The 24,822-nt window shown below is 42.9% G+C and overlaps 1 protein-coding gene across 2 annotated transcripts in view; it reads right to left on the reverse strand.

Moving 5' to 3' along the window:
- LOC146045572 (3-galactosyl-N-acetylglucosaminide 4-alpha-L-fucosyltransferase FUT3-like) overlaps positions 1 to 24,584 on the reverse strand; it is a 378,311-nt gene extending 353,727 nt beyond the window's left edge. The window contains exons 1-2 of one of the 2 annotated variants that reach the window (XR_014465476.1): positions 24,520 to 24,584; positions 23,733 to 23,949 (exon numbers count right to left, since the gene is read on the reverse strand). The gene's annotated coding sequence lies outside the window, so the exon portion shown is untranslated. Of the gene's footprint in view, positions 1 to 23,732; positions 23,950 to 24,519 lie in introns of those variants that run through there. The other variant, XM_083164532.1, reaches the window with a different exon arrangement.
- Between the last annotated feature and the right edge of the window lie 238 nt (positions 24,585 to 24,822).

Consider the following 24,822-nt stretch of genomic DNA (forward strand, 5'->3'; position numbering starts at 1 on the left):
ATGCTCAGTTTACACTGAACTCTCCTGCAGGAGAGAGTTACCCAGGTGTAACTAATTAGCTGAGCTCAGATCTCACAGCACAGTTCAGCTATACAGAGATTGTCAGCAGCAAGGACTCCTCCAGGTGCTGTAATTAGCAAAGCTCAGGCCACACAGAACTTCCTTGCAGCATGGAGCAGGCTGAACAGACAGGAGAAGCCACAAACCAGGTAAGAAACAATACAATAACTGAATGTTGTGACAGTGTCTCAATGTGGTCAGTTCATGTGAAGACAAATTAAATATTAAGTCCTGCGGTTTCGCGGCGGTCTGCCCACTTTTCCGCGTCCTCGTCCTCTGGCCACCACGTCGCGTGAACTTTCTTTTGGGCGACTTGCTCGGTGTCGTGTATTCACCCCTAAAGGGGACTTTACCTGAGCCTCATTAGTGGATAACTGCATATCAGAGTCGTTCGTAGAAATGCCCTCCTGAGAGGACTGAGATGTATTGCCAGGATAGCGTGACTTTCTGCGTTGGAATCTCCCACGGTCACGCTGCTAATTTTGCCGGCCTCCGACCCACTGGTACACTTGGTTGTGCTCATAATCTGCCGCGACCTTGTCCATTTTCCTTTGTTTGAAAGCCACCAAGTCTTTCTTGTAGGTTGCCACCTGGCTATTCAGCCGCTCCAACCAATTAATGGATTTATCTGCTTCAAATGTGGACAGGTGCGCTTTCTCAAAGGTCGTGATCTTTCACGGGAGATAGCCAATTCACGGGCCGACTCCTCTACTACTAGTAGCATCAGGTCCAAGCTACATTTGTTCAACACCGGTATCTATCGCTTGCAAAAAGCGGTGTTGAACTTGCCAATAGTAGGTGAGTTTTTTTACACGAAAACCTCGGGGTATGCGCTTAGTTTTATAGTATTCACTCAATGTAATACCATGATATAAAAAGTCCAGTTCTTTCTGCTTCAAATGCAGCCAATCTTTATACAAAAACTGTATAGGTCGGAGTTGCTCCTCCTCCTGCCATTTTTGCTGAAATAGTATGTTATCGGCTTCCACATCAGAAAAAAGTCTGTCCCAGGGTTAATAATGCAATATTAACCGGTAATGTGTCGACATCCTCAGTCGTCAGGCCAGCTTGCTGAGCCATATTCTCCTGTTCCAGAGCACGAAAAAGTGGAGTTTTCTTTCTCCAAACAGGTGGGTGCTTGTACTCAGATCACCGCTTGTCTGCCACACAAGTTGAGACCAAATATCCGATATATAGCGAGCAGCACTCCTTCTCCAAATCATCAGCCGGGTGCCTTCCAGGTATCCCAGCAAAGGGATCCACATACATTTTTCACAGATCAGGCGGCACTCACAACAGCAAGAAAGTAGTCGACAGCCTTTATGTCGTCATCAATGTTTCGAGATTTTATTTCTTATCTCTTCATCAGGATACAAGTTACACAGTGAATATATGCATCTTAAATACCCCACACCACGTGCAAACAGCCACTGCCGTTGGAGCACGTCAGGGGACGCCTACAATGACATCACCACTGAGCGCTACGTCAGCACGGCTGCATTTAATTACAACTAAATACAACAGAAAAAAACATTTACAAAAGTTTTAAAAATACGTAGAGAATTAGACATCAGTGCAAGGCATATACATTTATAAATACATATTACACATCTCATATGTTGCTAATCCATAATGCAACATTATATACACACACATATATATATATATATATATATATATATATATATACACACATATACATACATACACACACACACACACATACATACATACATACATACATACATACATACAGCAGGCTATTATTACTATTTCATGATTCAATATTTAATGATTTTATTACTACTGTACCTTTACTGCTGCTGCTTCTCACTCATGTTATTAGCGCCGCCTGCCCACATTTGGGTCCCCAGTGGTGTGCGCTGCCTCTGCTTGCTGTCTGCTAGGGACAGGATCATGTGGCAGCCGGCATCATTCCTTCCCCTGTCCGTCCTTGCCCTGAGTGCCGCGGGAGCAGCTGTGTGCGGCTGCGCATGCGCACTAGCCGGCCATTTTAAGTTTGGGCGAGCCAGGCTGGCCGGGGCCATCTTTAAATTGGGCATACTGCTGCGGCCGCAAACCGCGTAGATGGCAGTCTGCGGCCCAGCAAGTAAGGGTGAGCGGCCTCATATTAGCTTAATTGAGCCGGCCCACCCAAAAAATACCCGGTTTCCCGGGAGGCCAATCCGCCCCTGGTAAAGGACCATACACACTGGGCGACTACGCCTAGCATGTACGGACAGAGACGATCATTTACATTACTGGGGGGAAAGCCGCTCAGTGCATACACACTGAGCCACTTTCCCCCTGCCTGGTGCCGATGGAGGGGGGAGGATGGCTTTGCATAGTGCAGTGCTATGCAAAGCAGTCCTCAAAGCCGCTCATCTGCTAGTATAACCAGCAGATGAACAGCTTTTCCGGCAATGGTGCGGGAGCATGCAGCAGAGCTCACCACTGGGGCATACACACTGGGCGGCTTTGAGCTGAAAGTCGCTCAAACCTGCTGTTTTGAGCGACTTTCAGCTCAAAGTCGCCCAGTGTGTATGGGCCTCAACACTTTTTCTGAGCCAAGACCGTCACTTGTATAAGCAATCTTTTATATCAGCTGAAGCTATCCATAAGAATATTTCCACATAACATGTACTTTGGACCTGATGGTCTTAATGATTGAAGAAACTGGAAAATAAATAAAATGAGCAAAAAAAAAAATTCGCATATTTAACAAAACTACCAATTCATCCTTCGGAGGAAGGACGAAAGCCTTATGCAATACATACAATTAGGAACTGATCATGTTCAAGGAAATAAAACTGCAAAAAGTATTTTTGGCCTATGAAAACAACAAAGCTTATTATTATTTGCAAATCCTCAACATTCTTATCATCAAAGAGCAAGACCGAACTGGCGACATCACAGTGAGGGTCTAAAAACATCAATACGCCTAAAATAGCTAGAGTGATTTTGTTTTTCTTTAGGCCAGCACTAAATGCAGTCAGCAACTTGATTTAGGAACTCAGTCGGTACTTGTTTCCTAGCACGGCACCCAGATTTTCTACGTTCGCCAAGGTAGTGAAATCGCATCGCATGCGCTTTTTGCATGCGATGCTATGCGATTCTCCATATTTTCACATGTATGATATGGCTGGTGTGAATGTGTTCCTAAAATTCCCCCACTATCCACACCACCCCAAAGCGTGGCTAGCGGCGGCAGAACACGTCTTCCGACCTTTTCATACCCCAACTATCCACGTTGGCGTGGAGTTGATTTTATATAGTGTGGCAAGCGCAGCGAGCCCCGAGTTGGAAGCATGGCGAGGGGACGCGCTTTACTTTACATGTATTCCGCTGCCCCTCGTGGAGCTCACTGTGCTTCGGGCTCGGTGGCTCTCTGAGCTCGCCACACTATATAAGATCAACTCCACGGCGACGTGGCTAGTGGAGGTATGAAAAGGTCAGAAGATGCGTTCCACCGCCGCTCGCCACACTTTGGGGTGTCGTGGATAGTGGGGGTGTTTTAGGAACACATTCACACCAGCCATATTATACATGTGAAAATATGGAGAATCGCATCGCATGTAAAAAGCGCATGCGATGCGATTTCACTACGTTAGCGATTTTACGGGATGCGGTCATTCGTCAGACTGCATTTAGGTCTACAGTCATTAGGTCGACCCCACTAGGTCGACTGGCAGGAAGGTCGACCTGACTTAAGGTCGACATGGGCCAAGGTCGACATGACTTAAGGTCTAATTTGCATAAAGGTCGACATGAGGAAGGTCGACTGGTCATAAGGTCGACATGGGTTTTTCACTGTTTTTTGAGCTGACATGTGCCGACAGGCGGTATTTCATGCCCTACCATCCACTAGGGCGTGGCTGGAGAATAAAATAGTGTGCCGAGCGCAGCGAGGCACCTTGCCCGAAGCATGGCGAGCGAAGCGAGCGATGCGAGGGTCCGATTCTCATTGCCAACTGTGTCCATGTCGACTGTGTCGACATTCGGATAAAAAAACAGTGAAAAACCCATGTCGACCTTATGACCAGTCGACCTTCCTCACGTCGACCTTTATGCAAATTCGACCTTAAGTCATGTCGACCTTGGCCCATGTCAACCTTAAGTCAGGTCGACCTTCCTGCCAGTCGACCTAGTGGGGTCGACCTAATGACTGTAGACCTAAATGCAGTCTGACGAATGATCCCATTCCGATTTCACTACTTAGAAAATCTGGGTGCCGTGCTAGGAAACAAGTAAAGTAAGAAAGTATTGAACGTAAAGTAAGAAAGTTCAACAGGGATAAGAGAAGAGAGGAGATAGGAATAATAGAGAATGATGTACCAAATGCAATAGAAGAGAGAAAGAAGGTGGACAAAATAAATAATCCCACACTCAAAAGTACAAAGAAAAATAACAATAAAAAAATAAAAGGTGATAATTATGAAAATAAAAAATGGATCCCTCCCCGTAAACGGACCTATAGTGCAAATTATAATAATGTGAGATCAAGGAATGAAAATTATGAGACCCCGCCAATAAGGAAACACTTCCACTGTAGGTTCCCAGATCAGAATTTATGGTGGGATGAGAGTATCGAAAGGGATAGATAGAAAAGAACATCAATCCAACTCTAGAAATAGAGGATAAGAGACACCCATATGGGGGAAATTATGAATCCCAGCCATCAAGGTGGGAGAACAAAAATAGGTTTGAATTGTTAAGGGATGAACATGCATCTTCTCCTACTTTTTTATCCAGGAGGAAAGAATCATTCAAACCATGATAACCAGAAGGGGTAAAAGGGGAGAGGTTCTAAAGAAATTAAATCAGAAAAAAAAGGAGAAAGGAGGAAAAAGACCAGATTAATAGATGAAAAAGATAAAGAATTAGTGGGGGGGTTAAATGTTCAACCACATCAACTAGAGGTGGCCGAAATATCAGTTTTGGAAAAAGGGCTTAAATATGCCCCGTCTCTTCCCCTAAATAAATTTGACACGTTTGTGGATTTAAATAAATTCATACAGAAGTTAAGTTAAAAAAAAAAAAAATTATCATTTAAAAAATGGATACTCAGGTAGAAGGTGAAAAAACTCCTTTCAAACAGAAATCTATTTTCAACCCAGAGGTAACTTTGTGGAAACCTTTTTGAAATTGGTTTTGTATGATATAAAAGGAGTGGGCCCGAAAGTGAAAAGATGCAACTTGACATCTAAAGAACGAATTGTATTAAAAGATCTAAGGGAAAAATGAAAATTTAGTCATTAAACCAACAGACAAGGGGCGGTAGTAATCATGACAAAAGAAGATTACGATAAAGAGGTCTGCAGGCAACTTTTGGATGGTAACACCTATACAAAATGACCCAAACGGTCAAAATTTTGGATAAAGTAAAAATCTTGTTCAAAATCTACAAGGATAAGGAGGTCATATCTGAAAAAGAGTATATGTTCCTCCTTAATGAGGAACCTTCCATCATGGTCCTTTATGTCCTCCCAAAGGTCCACAAAGACACCCCCCCCCCCCCCAGATTATTTCAGGGATTGGGTCGGTAACCACCAGTCTGGAATATATTGATTTTTTTCTACAACCCCTGGTCATTCAAAATAAATCCAATCTCAAAGACACTAGGGGTGTGTTGGGATTTCTTGTAAATGTGAATTGGGAAGAAGGTTTGATACTGGCAACTGCTGATGTCAAATCGCTCTATACTATAATAGAACACCAGAAGGGCATCGACCCATTAAAAAGGGCATTTATTAAGAATGATCTTGATGTAATGCTACAGGAGTTTTTAGGAGTGCATTTTATTTTGGAGAATAATTATTTTTCTTTTAATTGCAATTTTTATCTGCAGAACGTCAGTACCACCATGGGCACCAGTTTCGCCCCAAGTTATGTGAATATCTTCATGGGGCAGTGGGAGGAAGATACCATCTGGAGCTACTGCCCCTTTGGGGGAAACCTGGTGCTCTGGAAAAGGTACATTGATGATGTCATTTTTATATGGAAAGGGGGAGGAGTTATTAAACACTTTTTAAAATTATGTCAGTACAAATCAATCAAACATTGATTTTACGTTTGAAAGTAGTTTTACCAAAATTAACTTTCTAGACCAGGCATGTCTAAAGTCCGGCCCGGGGGCCAATTGTGGCCCATGATGTCACTTCAAGCGGCCCGCTGCTTCCAGCCAGAAGCGGGTGGCTGGAGGCTGACGTGGGACGCACAGCACAGGACTCTAGAGGTGGGACCCTGGCGAGCGTGCTTTTACCTTGCTGGCTTGCTGTCTGCATTGGTGAGGGGGTTCCGGCTGCCACTGTCAGATGTGTTTGTCTTTCAGATGAGTATGTGTCCAACTCCTGCTGCTGCAATTATATATCACCCTCCGCCGCGATCACAGTGACAGCAGTGTGCAGGGAGGGGGGAGCAGCAAAGGGGAAGCTTGCTCCCGTAATATGGGGAGCGGAGAAGGGCGGCGGCAGGAGCCTAAGCATCGGTCTCCTGCAGAGGAATATACAGTGGAGGGAGGCAGTATGTGGTACATTCAGAGAAGGGTGGGCAGGCTGGGGGACATAGTCAATGGGGGCAGAGTGGGGGGGCATACAGTGAATGGGGTACATACAGCGAAGGAGGGGAAGTTATGGGAATATACAGTGAAAGGGGCGGAGTGGGGGACATACAGTGAATGGGGGCAGGCTGAGGGACATACAGTGAATGGGGAGAGGCTGGTGGACATAAAGTTAAGGAGGGGCACGCTGGGGGACATACAGTGAAGGAGGGGCACACTGGGGGACATACAGTGAAGGAGAGGCATGCTGGTGGACATACAGTGAAGAAGGGGCACGCTTAAGGAAATACAGTGAATGGGGGCATGCTGGGGGACATACATTGAATGGGGCAGAGTGGGGGCATACAGTGAATGGGGGCAGAGCGGGGAATCTAAAGTGAATGGGGGCAGGCTGGGGGAAATACAGAGAGGGGAGTCAGGCGGGAAATATACTGTGAAGGGGCATGCTGGGGGACATACAGTGAGTGGGGGCATGCTGGGGGACATATAGTGAATGGGGGCAGAGTGGAGGACCATTCTGATGTGATTAATGGTTCAAAGAATGTCAGGCTGAATGGTCGGCCCCCATACATTTTCACATCACCATATCTGGCCCTCTTTGCAAAAAGTTTGGACACCCCTGTTTTAGACGTATCTATTTATATTGTGAATAATGAATTACAAACTACGAATTACAGTAAACCTACTGATTCCAGTGCCTACATTCATGCCACGAGCTGCCATCACCCCAACTGGCTTAAATCGATTTCTGAGGGACAATTCAGATGTTTAGGAAGAAATTGTACCAAAATTGACATGTACAAAGACCAGGCGGTGGTGATGGGAAACAAATTCAAATCATCAGGATATGAGGAAGAGAACATTAATATTATTAGTAACAAGGGTACTTGTGAGTTATCTGGGCGTCCGATTTTTTGATTGTATGCCTTAAGTTAAGGCATACAATCAGATGCGATGCGATATCGCATCGCATCGCATCGCATGCGACCATCGGATGCGATGACCCGATTTTTCCATAGGAATCAATGTTAAAATGGACTGAGTCCATTTTAACATGGAATTCAATGGGAAAAAGGGGTCCTTTTCATACCCCTACTATCCAAGTGGGCATGGAGTTGGATATAAACCTGTGGCGAGCGTAGCGAGCCACCGAGCCCGAAGCGTGGCGAGCGAAGCGAGCCCCGCGAGGGGACGGTATTCCGTGTCCCCTCGCGGGGCTCGCTACGCTCGCCACGCTTCGGGCTCGGTGGCTCGCTACGCTCGCCACAGGTTTATATCCAACTCCATGCCCACTTGGATAGTAGGGGTATGAAAAGGACCCCTTTTTCCCATTGAATTCCATGTTAAAATGGACTCAGTCCATTTTAACATTGATTCCTATGGAAAAATCGGGTCATCGCATCGCATCGCATCGCATCGCATCCGATGGTCGCATGCGATGCGATGCGATGTCCCGATCCGACCCGATTTAAAAATCGGACGCCCGGATAACTCACAAGTACCGTAACAAGGTAGCTGACCTAGATAGAACAGTAGTGTTCATTCTAGCACCCGCTATCTTTGAAAACCCATGCAGTACCTCTTCCCTGCCTGAGGTGTCGCTGTCTGCTGTGGTGTTTCTAGCACAGGTCTGGTTTGCATATCAGTGCTGATATACAGATCACACAGCTAGAAGCACTACAACAGACAGTGACACCCCAGGCAGGGAAGAGGTACTGCATGGGTTTTCAAAGATAGCGGGTGCTAGAATGATCACTAGAACAGGATTACTAAAACCATAAGAAAGGGCACAAAATTAGGATAAATCTAAATTTGAGTGGGCTTTTGTCACTACATATAGTAGCCAATCCAAGATTTTGGAAAGGTCACTCCAAAAACATTGGGGAGTACTACAAAAGGATCCCGTTATAGCAGGGCTGGGCAACACCGGCCCTCCAGATGTTGTTGAACTACACATCCCAGCATGCCTTGCATCAGTTTCAGCATTGCCACTTAGCAAAACTAATGCAAAGCATCCTGGGATGTGTAGTTCATTAACATCTGGAGGGCCGGTGTTGCCCAGCCCTGCATTATAGGAAAACTACAGTACTACCGGAGCGACAAAAGTGCATTTACAAAAAAGCACCCACCATTAGAACTAACTTGGTCAGGAGTGCTGCTCCTCCAATAAAATCAAATGACCACAATAAAATCAAAAGATTTTTTCCGATGTGGATTATGCTTTGGTTGTAGGGAAATTCCAGCGGGATCCTCCAAAATAAATGAAATCACCATTAATCACAATTTTTTTTAAATTAAGGACTTTGTAACTTGTAACAGCAGTAGCTAATTTATGCCATCGGTTGCAAGTGCAACCTATGGTACATTGGACGAAGGTCCAGACCGTTGTAAATACGAATTAGTGAGCACCTTAGAATATAAAGAAAGGTGTCACAACCCATGCACTATCTGAGCACTTTAGACTGAAACATAATTGTCAGACTTCAGAAATAATGTCCTTTTGTGGATTAAGACAAATTACAGAAAATTGGAGGCAAAGGGATCTAGCGAACCAACTTGCTAAAGCAGAGATGCAAATGATTTATGATCTCAATACTCTTATCCCCGGTGGTCTTAACTCGGACTTTGAGATTACGGTTTTTTTGTAAATATACCTGTGTCTTTTGTATCTTATTGTTGTATTTTTAAGCATTACATCATTACAAGACGAAGTAACTGCAGAATGTAAACAGGAGAACGGCCGGTGTTACCTAGCAACACAATCACAAAAGCAAGATCCACGGAAGTAACGTAGTGACACGCTAAACACTACATGTACATGGAATCTTTAAGCATGTATACGCCCGGACGGAAATTAAGCAAGGCACCCAACTCACTGCTGTGTCAGAGAGACGGAGTTGCCAAGGAAACCCTGGATGCCGGACGCGGCGAACAGGAGAGGACTGTGGGACTGGTAGTTCTAGCTCTGATTAGAAGTCCAGCAGAGACCCGGAAGAGACTAAGTATATAAAGCGCTTATGTACAGATTGCAGTACACCTTGAAAAAGTCCTGCTATAGGAAGAAATGCGTTGGTGAAACTGTGCATAAGTAAAGAAGGAGACTGGGAAACAGGAGAATCGCCACGCCCAGCAGTTGTGCCGTGGTGGGTCAGGATTCATGCTCTTTTGGGACTGCTTGATTGGCAGTTCCCATTTTCCCGGTAATTTCCAGTCTTTGTCAGCCTAAGGATTTGTTTAGGCACTGCTCATTTGAGTGCTTACTGGATTGCAAAATTCATAAATTTTTAAACTATAATTTTGTATTTATATGTGTCAATGTGTGTTTTTAAAAGTTTTTAAATTAAGTTTTTTTGAAAGAACGTACTTCACCGTTATATGTTTTTCTTTATTTTGTACGCCACATTGTTCAGGAGGAATCCTGGTGTCTTCAAAGATCCCAAGCGCCTGATAAGTTGTATTCCAATTTTGTTTTGTATGGTGTTGGTGGAGGTTTATTGAGGGACCTTTAAGAATACTTACTGTTGGGCTGCTGGATGCGCAACAAACTGATCTATTTAACTCCATTGTATTACAGAATCAGGCCCAAAGTTTGAGAACCTGTGATCTAGTGAGTCTCAAATACACGATCATTGATAATTAACAAATATTAGCCAGATGGATCGATCAGTTGATTATTGTTCTCCCCCTAATAAGAAGATTTGAAATACCTTTGGACCCTTGAGTATTTGTGTTTTTTTATATTAAAAGTGTGTGTGTGTTTGTAAAATATATCAAACATGCCCCCTAAAATACCCCTATAAAGTATGGGAAAGAGAGTAGAGGAAGTGAAATTAAGCAGGGTACCACCTATAAATGTATCTGTCCATTCTGTCTGGTGTGAACAAAAATCTGGTAAGGTATGATGGACATCACAAATGGGCATACGCATGCTGTCAATCACTGGCGGCTCCTGTGGCAGCTGTACGGGCAGGTGGTAAATCACCTGTACACACAGAACAATGGGGAAGATGTATTAAGCCTTAACAAGAGATAAATCTGAGGGTGATAAGGAGAGATAAACATCGAGCTCTAGTTGATGTATGTTACAATTGTTACCTATCTGCCTATACACAGAGACAAAAGTATCCATGAAATGTATTAATTATTAAAAGTGAAACACAATCTTCTGTATAGCTCATGGGACACCTATACAGACAGCATAATATATGTAATTTAATCTGAGGGATTATTTTAAATAATCAGTCTCATAACAGACCTACTGTCACACGCCGCCGTGGCATAGCACAGTACTCACCTGTCCGTGCCCACCGGCGGCTGGCGTGTGTCCGCTGGGGTCCTGGTCGGGTAGACAGTGGTGGCGTTGTGCAGCTGTGAGTGGCAAGCATGGATTCAAACAGAGGCGCGGCAGTCTTGCTGTCAGGAGGCCGGCGCCGGAGTACGGTGCCGCCACCTTGCTTGAGGGCAAAAGCAGTAATTGGCCAGGTCAGGTCTTCTCCTCCTATTCTGTCCAGTCAGCCTATGGTAGTCTTTCCCTTGGTATAAAGGGGATCTGCCTAAGGCAATCTGAGTCAGTACAACTTGTTTCCTCAGCCTGCAAGCAAGGGGAAGTACTGGCAATTCTAGTGCCTGTGCACTGCCCTCTCCAGCTGGTTGTTCCTGCTGGCCTCTGATCCCATCCCATCCAATCTCCAATCATCCAATCTTCATTCATCCAATCTTCAGGAATTCTTCTCCTACTTTAAACTCAATCCTGAACATTGCCTTGTCCTTTAAGAATTACCTGCACGAATTACATTGTTTATGCAAGGACTGCCATCTTGTTTATCTTGTAATCTTGCAAAGGACTGCCATCTTTGTTATCTTGCTATTTATCAGAGACTTGCATCTAATTATTTTGTCCACTCAAAGAAGTATTGATCCTGGTTATATTATTCTTTGTATTAGTTCATTCATTAAACCTGCTCATTTTAACCCATCTCCTGCTGGTCACGCCTCTCTTTCTGAAATCCGCATGACACCATCAAATCCACCAATCGTGACACCTACTGGGAAGTAGGCACACTATAAATAAAAAAAGTGTAGGTAACTTCGTTACCTGTAGGAGGCGCAGAAGTGTGGGTGGCTTTGTCAAGCTGCAGTACAATTGTGGAAAGTGTCAATCCCCGAAATATATGGAAAAAGAAAAGGAAGTAGACTGCGCTGGTATCCAATAATTAGCTAAATTAATACTTAGACATTTAAAGTACCTCTAAAATGGTTTTTAATCTTTAAAATTAAAATTGTAAACAATATAAACTTCACATTATTATAGGTCAGATATTGGCCATTGAAAAACCTTAAAAATAAGGGAAGGGGGAGGGGAAAGAAAATGTCAAGTTTCTGACTGAACTGATGGATATTGTACGTCCATACGGTACTGTATTTTTGGTGGAACAAATGGATATTTAGAGCACTGTATATGCAGATCTGGTGTCCTTGTTGTTTGATATACTCACTTGATATTTGCGAGACTGGGACGTGAGCAATAGAACCCCGCTGGCAGTTCCGTGTTGGGGATCCAAGTTCCTCCTGTGTGTATTTGCCAGGAATGAATTAGGGGTTGCCTCGGGGTGATGGTGCGGCCCAGGATGGTGTCCACAATGATGCAGTTCTTCAGAGGATTGGAGTAGGAACACTCTGCTGTATTTTCAGGACTTGTAAATTCAGTCAGTCAGTAAAAAACCACCATCCATATGTGGATATGCTTCTTTCAAATAATTGCAACTGCTTCATTTAAACCATCGGGGTAGATCGTTTGCATCCAAAACATCCAATAGACTTCTTGTTTGCACAATTGTCCGAAACGATCTCCCCCGAGGGTGGTTCTTTTAATGTGTTCTAACCCCAAAAGTTGTAAACCCGTGGGGTCACCTGAGTGGAATTCATGAAAATGTCTCGAGACACTATGGGTTAATATATGTTTAGTGATGTTTCTTCTGTGCTCTAAGAAACGGATTTTAATTTTTCTTGTTGTGCGGCCGATATATTTGAGTTGACATGGACAGCTTAATAAGTATATCTTAACAGGTATATTCTGTATTACAGTTAATAAAGCTGTCTATGCTTATCTTATTTCCCTCTTTGTCTTCAAATGTGGGGTTTGATTTTATTTTAATATGTGTGCATGTGGTGCATTTGTTGGCACCGCATCGGACGAAACCCTTAGGTTTAGTGCCCATCCACATTAAAGGCGATTTTTCAGATACTGATGGAGCTATTGTTTTTAGCATACTAGGTGCTAATAGATGTTTTAGGGTTCTGTTTTTTTTTAAGACAAAATGTGGTTTATTTGGAATGATACCTGCCAGTAGATTATCTTGGCGGAGGATGTTGTAATTTTTTCCTGTTTTTTTTTTTTAATTTGTGTTGAATGACTGTTGTATTTTGAGATATATGTAATTTCTAGGTTTTTCTTTTCTTTCTCAATATTTTCATATTTCTGTTTAGGTTTAAGTAATGAGTCTCTATCTTTAGCTATTACATCTTCATATGCTCTTTGTAGAATTTTTTGGGGGGGGGTAACCTCTTTGTTCAAAGATAGTAAGCATTTCAGCCGCTTGTGTTTCAAATGCTTCTTTTTGTGTATAGTTCCTGTATAGTCTCAATAACTGTCCTTTAGGTATGCCATTTTTCCAAGGTAAATAGTGTGAACTATTAAAATGAAGGTAGGAATTAGAGCCTACTTCTTTTGCATAATTTGAGGTAACGATACGGTTTTCAACTATTTCGAGGGATGGATCCAAAAAAAAGATTTTGTTTAAATGGGTGTGATGAGTGAACTGTAAATTAAAATCATTGGTGTTTAAATGGTGGACAAAATCTAATATTTGTGAGTGCTCCCCATCCCAAATAATAAACAAATCATCAATGTAGCGGCCATAGAGGACCAGAATATGGCGCGAATCGGGTCCTCTATGGCCGCTACATTGATGGGTTTACAACTTTTGGGGTTAGAACACATTAAAAGAACCACCCGCGGGGGAGATCTTTTCGGACAATTGTGCAAACAAGAAGTCTATTGGATATTTCGGATGCAAACGATCTACCCCGACGGTTTAAATGAAGCAGTGGAACTTAATGTAATTATTTGAAAGAAGCATATCCACATATACAGCTTGAACATTTCCTTATATATGTAAACCCCCGACTATTGTCATTCTCTTCTTCCCATTTCCTATTACTGCCTTTATATTATTATTAATAACAATAAATTGTATATAATATAAAATTTTAATAAAAAAAACAAAAAAACCTTTATGAGGGATCGAATAGGTCTCATCACTATTGATAAATAAGAGGTATTACTAATTTATGTATACCGTATACACCAAGAGATGATCAATGTCATACAAGTTATTAGAATGTTCCTAAAATCTGTAATTAGATATGGGCATATGTACATATGTATTTCTTTCAATGTTTCTTCATCATTCTATTTCATTCTATTTCCGTCTTATTTTCTTATTTATTCAATTATCCACTACTACTGTGTACTATGGTTATTATGATAACATTTTCTCTATACAAAATTGTCTCAATATGGATATAAAATGTCTGTCTCTCTTTATGTTATGTTTCGTAACTATGAAAACATTTTTTGCAAATGAAATAATGATTATACAGGATCAGCCTTTTCCCTTATTTAAAATGGCCACCGCTACTACTTTTGGAAGAAATTGGGATACAGATAAAAAAGGCGCAAAACTAGAGATACTTGGAAGTATAAGTTTGAGTTCCTCCCTTTTCAAGGCGGATTTTCTCTCAAGCCGGATGTTGGTTAACAGACCATGATGAGACGTGAAACATAAAAATAAACAAAAATAACAATTTAATATTGGTGTGAGTGTCTCTTAATATAAACCCCCTGTCGGGTGGTGTCATCAATATGCAAAGCGAATTTGATTCCACGGGGCGTATCGAAACTCACGTTGGGTTATGATGGTACTTCTCTTATCAAGGTTTCTTTTGGTATAGCCTCGGGAGAATCAACTTCTGAACATCGGTGAATGTTTTCCTCATGTGCATAAGTGACAGGATAAACTTGCACGTGCTCCGAAAAAAGGAAAAAGAACAGTGTCTGGAACTGTAATGTGACCTTGTATAATTGAAAGAGTGGGCAGCTAGACAAAAAAGGTATGTTTTGACAGCGTACCTCACTTACATGTGAAATGGCTGAAGAACATATATAAAGGTTTCTTTTATGTTGAAAGAAAAAGGGCGTACCCCTACTCACGATGTCAACTGTGGTTTTCAAGCCTATTAAGGTTTCTTTATATATGTTTTTCTCCTTAAATGTGATTGAGTGACATCAAAAAGTGTCTCAAGCAGATTCTGATAACTCCAGTCCCCGGAAAACATAGAATATAGAAAATATATATCTCAGTGCAACAGTTGGTTTTTTCAATAAACACAATGCTTAAGGCCCATCCTGGGGAAGGTGTACCTTACTCACCCCTTTTAATAGGGGGCAGAAAGCCCGTAGCGTTTTCTTTTTTAATTCTGCTGGGTAATTTCCACCAAAGAAAGCCAGGGGACCAATTTTTGATAAAATGGTATTCTACCAGAGTTTTTTAATCCATACAAAAAGTCTTTTACATAGATCCCATAGATAAAATGGGGACAGAAATTCCCCAAAAAAAGTCCAAAAAATGTCCAAAAACAAAAGAAGACAAAATATAAAACTTGAATAAAAACAATACATACATCCAAAGGTGTTGCTGTTCACTCTCCTCTGACAGGATCTACGCGTTTCGGTCAGGATGACCTTTATCAAGATGTGTCAGAGCAGAGTGAGAAGCCTGCATTTATGTGATGAACAGCCAATGAGACGGAAGCCGGAAATGACATATTCGGTTTTTCAATATACTCTATTTTTCCTAAATTCCGCTCAAAATATATATATCAATGCTGATGTATACTGATATAAGAACAACAATTAGTAAAACATTTAAAATTACACGTATTTAGAATGCTAAAATAATGTCCACATGATGTATTATGTCCGTCGCCATGGGAACCCGTTCCTAACATCCGGTCACAGACCTTAGAGATAGGCGCTGAAAGATGGTATATGCGGGTAAAAATAAACCCTCCTGTGCATATACTAGGTATAAGATTCTATATGATCAGGGAGGGGCCGGTGAATCCCGGCTATCGTAGGTCCGTGGAAAGTCCAGGAAGTCCCGCTGACACGCAGGGAGCCGGAAGTACGACTCTCTCACTGGTGGGCGCTGGAACGCATAGCGCGCACCAATGATGAAGTGAGGTAAATTGGCGGGAAAATGGATGGAACGCGCCCCAGAATGAAGTGGAACGCACGCCGCAGGATATGCTGTGACGTTGTCAGCTCCTGATTGGGACGTTCTGACCACGCGGACGGGCCGGAGTCAGGCAGCTAATCTCCGAGCGCTGCTCGGAATCGGGCTCGGAATGATGACGTCCGTGGGGGCTCGGATCTCTGAAATCCGAGCCCGCACATCTCTAATGGTTATGATACTCTGCTTACGATAAATATCTGCCCCTATCTAAGATGGCCACCGCCATCCCTATGATTCCTCCTATTAACCATATAATGTGTTGTTCTATATGTTCTATATGTATTACCGCAATGAATTGCACCAAGCCTGTAAACAATTCTAATATGGACATAAATTGTCTGTATGAATATTATAAACATCTTTTTCTCTATTGTGGGAAATTCTCCTTGTAAATCAGGCAACAAATGTATATGATAAACCTTCTTGCCACTATCCAAGATGGCCACCGCTATCCTTCCTAGCTGCTATACCTCTCTCATAAAATAATAATGAGAGGATGTACTTCTAAAAAAACGGGCTCCAGTAAGGTGCCTACAAACTATACAGATATGCAAGACATATCACCGCTTTCTACTGCTAAAAAGATGAAAGCGCAGCCACACTAAGGTAGCTTGCGCTCCGTCACCATAGAAACCGGAAGTGCCATGTGTTCCAAATACCGGAAACACGTCACTTCCTGATATCTGAAAGTGCAATTCAGCTATTATCTAAATATAAATGTTTATTAAAGCTCTTTGCAATACTCGTTTTCACTGCATTTTATTATAATAAAGTGTTTAGGTCTCCTGCTCATAGATCTACGTTTTTTAACCAATGTTTTATATTGTAATTTTCTTAATTATGTAATTAACTTTCCCAAGTACCCTCCCACCAATTACCCCTATGAAGGTATATCCCACCAAGGTTAGAGACCCAGTACACCTTGAAAAAGCTCGCTAGTGGACTGAAACGCGTTGGTGGTTTTTTACTGACTGACTGATTTACAAGTCATGAAATACAGCAGGGTGTTCCTACTCCAATCCTCTGAAGAACTGCTTCATTGTGGACACCATCCTGGGCCGCACCATCACCCAGAGGCAACCCCTAATTCAGGGTTGCCGACCCTCCCGGAATTTCCGGGAGTCTCCCGAAAATCGGGACCCCCTCCCGGCCCCCCAGAAGGGTGGGCAACCCTCCCGGATTCAGGGGGGACCCCCGCTGTCCCCCGGATCGCGGCATTAAAATGCCGCAATCCTCGGGTCTCAGAGGAGGGGGCAGAGCTAAAACGGCACAATCCCGTCATTTTAGCCCCGCCCCCTTCACGGAGATCCGTGAATTCCCTGCTTTAGTGATGTCACTCGTAAGCCCCGCCCCCTGAGCGGCTGCTGAAACTCTCCTCTCCGGGCTTCTCCCGGAGAGGAGAATCTTAAAGTCGGCAACCCTGCCCTAATTCATTCCTGGCAAATACACACAGGAGGAACTTGGATCCCCAACACGGAACTGCCAGCGGGGTTCTATTGCTCACGTCCCAGTCTCGCAAATATCAAGTGAGGATATCCAAGAACAAGGACACCAGATCTGCATATACAGAGCTCTAAATATCCATTTGTTCCACCAAAAATACGGTACCGTATGGACTTACAATATCCATCAGTTCAGTCAGAAACTTGACATTTTCTTTCCCCTCCCCCTTCCCTTATTTTTAAGGTTTTTCAATGGCCAATATCTGATCTATAATAATGTGAAGTTTATATTGTTTACAATTTTAATTTTTAAAGATTAAAAACCATTTTAGAGGTACTTGAAATGTCTAAGTATTAATTTAGCTAATTATTGGATACCAGCACAGTCTACTTCCTTTTCTTTTTACACATTATAAATAAAACCCACACAATGAATATATAATAGATGTGGCAATAGGAGTGATTTTTTTCTAACTGAAATAAATAAGAACAATTGAACACCAACGTCAGTTATTTTTAATCACATCCCCATTGTGTTTTTCCCACTTATCTGTTGTGTGTCTTTTATACTTCGCATTTTTAAAATTCCACATTAAAGGTTGGGCAGTACGGATGGTGTAATGGTTAGCATTACTTCCTCACAGCACTGAGGTCATGGGTTCAATTCCCACCATGTCTCTAACTCTGCAGAGATTGTATATTCTCCCCGTACTTGTGTGGGTTTCCTCCGGGTACTCCGGTTTCCTCCCACAATCCAAAAATATACTGGTAGGCTAATTGGCTCCCAACAAATGAACCCTATAATATCTGTGTGTACATGTGGTAGGAAATATAGATTGTAAACTCCACTGGGGCAGGGACTGATGTGAGTGTTCAACTGTACTCTGTAAAACGCTGCAGCAGAATATGTATGCGCTATATAAGAAACTGTTAATAAATAAAAATAAATATACAGACAAAACAATACACTAACAGTACCATTATACAATTCCTATACCTTCACATAAAAATTAGAGATGTGCAGACTCGGATTCCAGAGATCCGAGCCCTCACGGACGTCATCATTCCGAGCTCGGTTCCGAGCAGCGATTGGAGATTCCCGCCTGACTCCGGCCCGTCCGCGTGGTCAGAACGTCATCTCCCGGCGCCGGATTTCGCAAGGCTTTAAATAGCGGCTGCTGCGCCCGCCATCTTCACTCCAGTCTAGTAGTGGGTTGGGAGAGGGTGTGTTGGTGCTGCTGCTGGGGCTTAAACTTGAGCTTGACCTTAAACGCAATATGTTTTATTCGCTGGGGCTGTCTCTCAGTGCTGCTGTGTAGTCTAACTGTGTACTTGTAGTACTACTGTCTCCTCTGTGCTGTGGCCTGTGCGGTCTACCTCAGGTGTGCTGTAATTAATTATTTTATTCGCTGGGGCTGTCTCCCTCAGTGCTGCTGTGTACTCTGTTCTCCTCTCTGCTTAGAGTGGGCTCTCCCTAGCAAGGAGGACAGTCTAACTGTGTACCTGTAGTACTACTGTCTCCTCTGTGCTGTGGCCTACCTCTGGTTCTGTGCTGTAATATTATATATTATATTAATAATTAATTAATTATATTATCATACCTCCCAGCTGAGCTGGAGGCGGGACGCAGTTGCTGCGTGCCGTAGGCGCGTTGGAATTTTCAGGGCGTGGCCTAATTTCGGGGGCGCGGCCTATACTCGTGGCTCTCCCGCGAGGCCATGCCCCTATTTTGACATTATGGGGGTATGACCCAGAGGCTCTGTGAGCCTCTAGCCATGCCCCCAGCCCCCTGGCTGCAGGAATAGATGCTGTGTGCATGCGCACAGCGTTTATTCCCCGCTGCTTAGCAGCCGACAGGGGGGACTCCCAACAGCCCCCCCTCACCGCGGGACACTGCCGGCCACGGAAAGGACAGCCCTTGATAATCGGGACTGTCCAGTTGAAATCAGGACTGTTGGGAGGTATGTAATATATATATATATATATATATATATATATATATATATATATATATATATATATATATATATATATATATATATATATATATATATATATATATATATATTTATATTAGTTCACTGGTGCTGCCTGCACTGAATCTGCCAGTATTATTTAGTTACTCAGTCCACTGTTGCCACTGGCAGTGCTACTGCCTACCTAGTTTACCTACCTAGTACATACATAATTAAAAAATAATACTTGTGCTGTGTGGGACTGTAAAAAATAATTCCATGCTGCTGGTGCACTGACGTGTGCCACTGAGTGCCACTGCCAAGCAGTACCTAATAATAAAATGAATTATTATAAATTCTGCTGGTGCACAATACTAGTATTACTGACATATCTACCTGTCTTGTGCCTAGTACTGCCGTATCTACCGTCTGGTCTGGGGCTCACTGCCTAATACTGCCGTATCTACCTGTCTGGTCTGGGTCCCACTGCCTAATACTGCCGTATCTACCGGTCTGGTGCCTAGTACTGGCGTATCTACCGCTGCAGTGCCACTCTTACATGAGCCACGTGTTTGTGCCGCACACTTGTGTGGCTTAGCATAGTTACAGTATCCAGCTACCTCGGTGCAACCTTTTGCCCTAAAAACAATATTGGGGGTTATTCTAGTCCATTCTTTCTGACAAAATCCTTCTTAGATGGACAAAACCATGTGCACTGCGGGTGGGGCAGATGTAACTTGTGCAGAGAGAATTAGATTTGGGTGGGTTTTTTCTTCAAAGTGAGATCTATATTGAAGTGTAAAATCATGCTGTCAGTATTTTCCCTGCACAGAAACAAAATAACTCACCCAAATCTAATTCTCTCTGCACATGTTACATCTGCCCCCCTGCAGTGCACATGGTTTTGTCCATCTAAGAAGGATTTTGTCAGAAAGAATGAACTAGAATAAACCCCATTGTGAGGTGTGAGGTGTGAGGTGTTCAGAATAGTCTGTAAATGAGTGGAAATTAATGTTATTGAGGTTAATATAGCGTAGGCGTTTTTTATGCTTTTTTAACAAAAAACTCAGAACCCAAAACCTCAAAAATCAAAACACAAAACACTTAGGAGGTGTTTTGCCAAAACCCATTAGAATCCAAAACCTCAAGGTAATCAGAACCCAAAACCCGAAAAGTGGCCGGTGCACATCCCTAATAAAAATACAGACATTTAATATACAGACAAAACAATACACCAAAAATGCCATTATAAAGTATTTACCTTCAGATAAAAATAATGACATTGTTCTATACAGACAGAACAAAGGACCTTATTCTAATTGACATGCTCAGACGCGATTTCACACAGAACATGATTTTTAGCACACTGCGCATGTGCCACCTTGTTCAGACGTCCAAGCTTGTACCATTGCGGAAATAAAAATGCTTGCAAGCGTCGTCCGAAATCAAGGCGTGTTGTGGGTGTTTCTCTGGGCACAACCTCACACCACTGCGAAAATGGGCATACACAAAGGGATTTGACAAAAAGTGGTGGGGTGGTGGCTTCGCAAAACTGCATGTATACTAGCAGTGGTGGGAATAAAAAACCTTTGCAAATCTAAAGGTGCGTACACATGGCAAAAATCCGAGCGACCATATTGCCAGTGATTGGAGTGTGCGCGCTCCCATTTACAGCTCCCGAATAGTCGCTGGTCGGAGGAGCATGCTCCTCCGACCGGTGACTTCCCCTGCCTCTTCTCCCGGCAGTGTGTCATCTTCATCAGGGACCATCTCTGGTCGCTGATGAAAACAGGGACACTGAGCAATATATTGCCAGCGATCATATTGCTCCGTGTGTACACAGGTCTCGTCTAGCTGCAACTAAGCGGACCAATGCTTGCAGCAGCAATCAATACGCTCAATTGCTAAAATATATGCACCTGCACACATTACTCACCCATGCACCATACAAGTTTTTGTCATTAACCAATTAACTAACCACATGTACTTAAGGCCCTTATTCAGATATGATTGCAGTACAAATTTGTTCTCAAAATGGGCAAAACCATGTTCACTGCAGGTGGGGCAGATGGAACATGTATAGAGAGTTAGATTTGGGGAAGTTATTTTGTTTCTGTGCAGGGTAAATACTTGCTGCATTATTTTTACACAGCAATTTAGTTTCAGTTTCAACACACCCCACCCAAATTTAACTCTCTCTGCACACGTTACTGTAATATCCTGTATTAATGAGAATGTGTGTGAGATAATATTAACACATTGTGGGCATATGGTGTAGTCTTATTATAAGAAACTGTTGCTGTGTACCATCCCCATGAAGGACATTCATAGGTGGACTTATAAATACCCTCCTAGAGGGCAGCATAGACTTTAATGTAAAGTTATACGTGGATAATGGACACGTTCATAGAAAGCAATGCAGAACACCCCTTCTAGGCATTACTGTGGACTGCCCCGGGCAGCCTGCCCGTGATATAGTTAACTGGACTGTTTTAACGGTTCTACGTAGGAGGGGAGAGTTTGTTCCCCGAATTAGTGGACACTAGAAATATAAATAAAGTTGGGGAGCTCGCGACCAGCGCGAGCCCCCTGTTCTACCCGCTCAAACAGCTGTTATAAAAGGGGAGCCGCGGTGCACGGAGAGGGATTTCTGAGGAGAGAAAGACTGAGCAGAGCTGCGCAGCAGGAAGGACGGACAGCGCGGCTGGGAGTATCTGAGAGACTTACCAGATCTGCAACTCGCTGTCTCGGTGGATCAGGTGCCGGGTAACGACAGGCGGTGAAAGCTCCGGGGCGCACTGGTCTGGAGTTCCATCAGAGGCTTCCGGAGGTGGGCAGCATCAGAAGAGAGGCGGCGCCATAGCGGTGATGCAGGAGGCCGCGACGTCAGGCGAGGGCGGCCTCTCGAGTCGCAGACTGAAGTAAATGAATGGTGATTGGCAGTGAGCAGCCGGAGACCCGGGGAGAAGGCGGGCCGCGTCATCGCTGGGCGGCAACTGAGGGAGAGATCGGACGGCCCTGCAGTAGAAGAGGGGAGTGGTGAGTGACTACCCGCCTACACCAAGGCAGGCCTATGCAGATTCTACTCAGCCCACAGGCAATGTAACTCCTGCCCAGCTTCCCAGCAGAAAACCTAAGCCAGCCCCACCATACATCCAGCTCAGTGCAGTCAGAGACAGAGGCATCCAGCATAATGCCCTCAGGCAGTCTAGCTACCTTCCCAGTGCAGCCCGCAATATCATGTCCATAGAAGCTTAACTAAGTCTAGATAACAGCTTATACTCAATAGCCTGGTGGATCCCCCAGCAAGTGTCAGCAGTTCAAGCTAGAGACATACACTGCCAGAAATATAGATACAGTGTGCATCAGTGCAGCTTTAACAAATAAAGAAGAGAACAGTATAGCTGCTGGGAGAGAGACTACAGCTTTATTTTAGATAAGCATCCTGATGTCAGTTTCACTAGTGACATTAAGGAGAGGATTACATTATGTGCACAGCTGTCAGCCACAGTTCAAGTGCAATTGTCAGTGACTGTCTGAACTCCAATCCACCGCATTTATATTGAGGAAGTGATGGTATTATACTCTATGTGTGCACTTTGATCCAGCCTCATCTCAGTAAAACCGAAGTAACAGCTCAATTCACAGCTTCTAGAGTTATCATCCTTCAGCATTACACGTAGTGCAGCTGAGTACTTGTAGCTTCCTGACAGAAAAGTGAAATAAACAGAGAAGAGAGTGAGAGAGAAAGAACAACTGAGCTATACTTTACTTTATTTAGTCAGTTTATTTTACAGAGAAGGGGGAAAGCAGAGACATATTAATTTATTGCCCCTCTGTCGGCCAAGTTAACTCCTTCCCGCAAAGATCACATTGTCCTTTGTGCAACAAAGAAAATAAATAAATTGGAGTAAAACTGCCCAACATCTCCACTGAGCTAGGAAAACATTTCCTTCAGTAATTTGAAAGTTGAAGTTAATTTGGAGACTGTGACTGGATACAGTACTATTTCAGGTGGCAGCGAGAATTAATTCATCATTGTGTTAGCACTACGCAGCCATCAGCTGTGAGAACACTTAAAGGATATTTATCTTTCAACTAGCCAATCCTATCGGATTACAAATACACAGTGCGGATCTATTTCCAGGGAGGAACTATACAACTCCAGGAGAGGAAACTAGTATAAACTAAAAGCGCTTATTTTTTTTAGACAGAGACTAGTGTACACTTGTTATATAATACATTATTGCGCAATAATCATTTACAGGTATTACAGTAATTGGCCATTGTATGCAATATGTACTTGTTTTGTGAAAAGTAACAGTTACTTTATTGGTTTTAGAATCAGAAGGTAGGGTTGTCTAACGTTTCAGCTTTAGGATCCTTGGTGTGGGACGATGTAATCGAATTGCAGTCACCAGCTACCGTTCCAGTTCAATAAACCATTGGTGTCTGCAGTTCTGTGATCTATTAATGTGATATTTGTTTGTGAATATATACATATATTTGTCATCTCTGCAATAAATTGTTGAAATCTTATAACTTATTGGAAATTCCTGTGTCATCTTCAATCGAACCTGAAAAAGAAAAGATACTTACCGGTAAGAAAGAACAGAAGGTATAAGAATATTCAAACAAAGTTCCAGGATATTACATTACGTCTGTCCCACCTGCATTGCACATGGTTTTGCCCATTTAGAGACCAAATTTGTACTGCGATCAGATCTGAATAAGGGCCTAAATGTAGGCCCATGGTAAGCACACTTTTTAGTTTACACATACATCTGCTTCATATGTAATATAGATGTGTGCATATATGTCAGCCCTTCATCTCAATTGCTTTACAAACTGTTGCTCTGTGCATGTGGACACTTTCATTTGGAAACATGACTACCAAATCTGTATAATGACCTGTGTGAAACATTTTAAACCTATACACTCTCCCAACCCACATATATCTGTCAGTTATAAAAAAAAAAAACACACTTGCAGCAGCGTTTTAAATGGGTCTTCTCTACCATCACACAATCTGTTAGCACAATGTTAATCACAAGTCGACATGTGTCAACTGTCACAGTCGTCAAGCAAACCAACCATGATGGTGTGCTTACACTAGACACAACAACTGCTAATGCATACTTGCCTACCTGACCCTCTCCTTCAGGGAGAAAATGCTCTGTTCTTGCACTTATCTGGTAATGTATGATTACCATCACTGGTTGGGAGCTAGGTAATTGATAAGAAAGGTGTTTCACCACAGGTGATGGCAATCATACATTACCAGGGACCAAGTCCAGGAACAGAGCATTTTCTCCCTGAAGGAGAGGGTCAGGTAGGCAACCATGTGCTAATGTGTTTAGACAGTAATTTAAGTAATTTGTAAGTATAAATGTCATTTAGCCTACCGTTTGCTGTAAGTGCTGAAAATGTGCAAACAAAAATATAATCCA

Source organism: Crinia signifera, chromosome 11 (genome assembly GCF_055691185.1).
Source record: "Crinia signifera chromosome 11, ASM5569118v1, whole genome shotgun sequence".
NCBI lineage: Eukaryota > Metazoa > Chordata > Amphibia > Anura > Myobatrachidae > Crinia > Crinia signifera.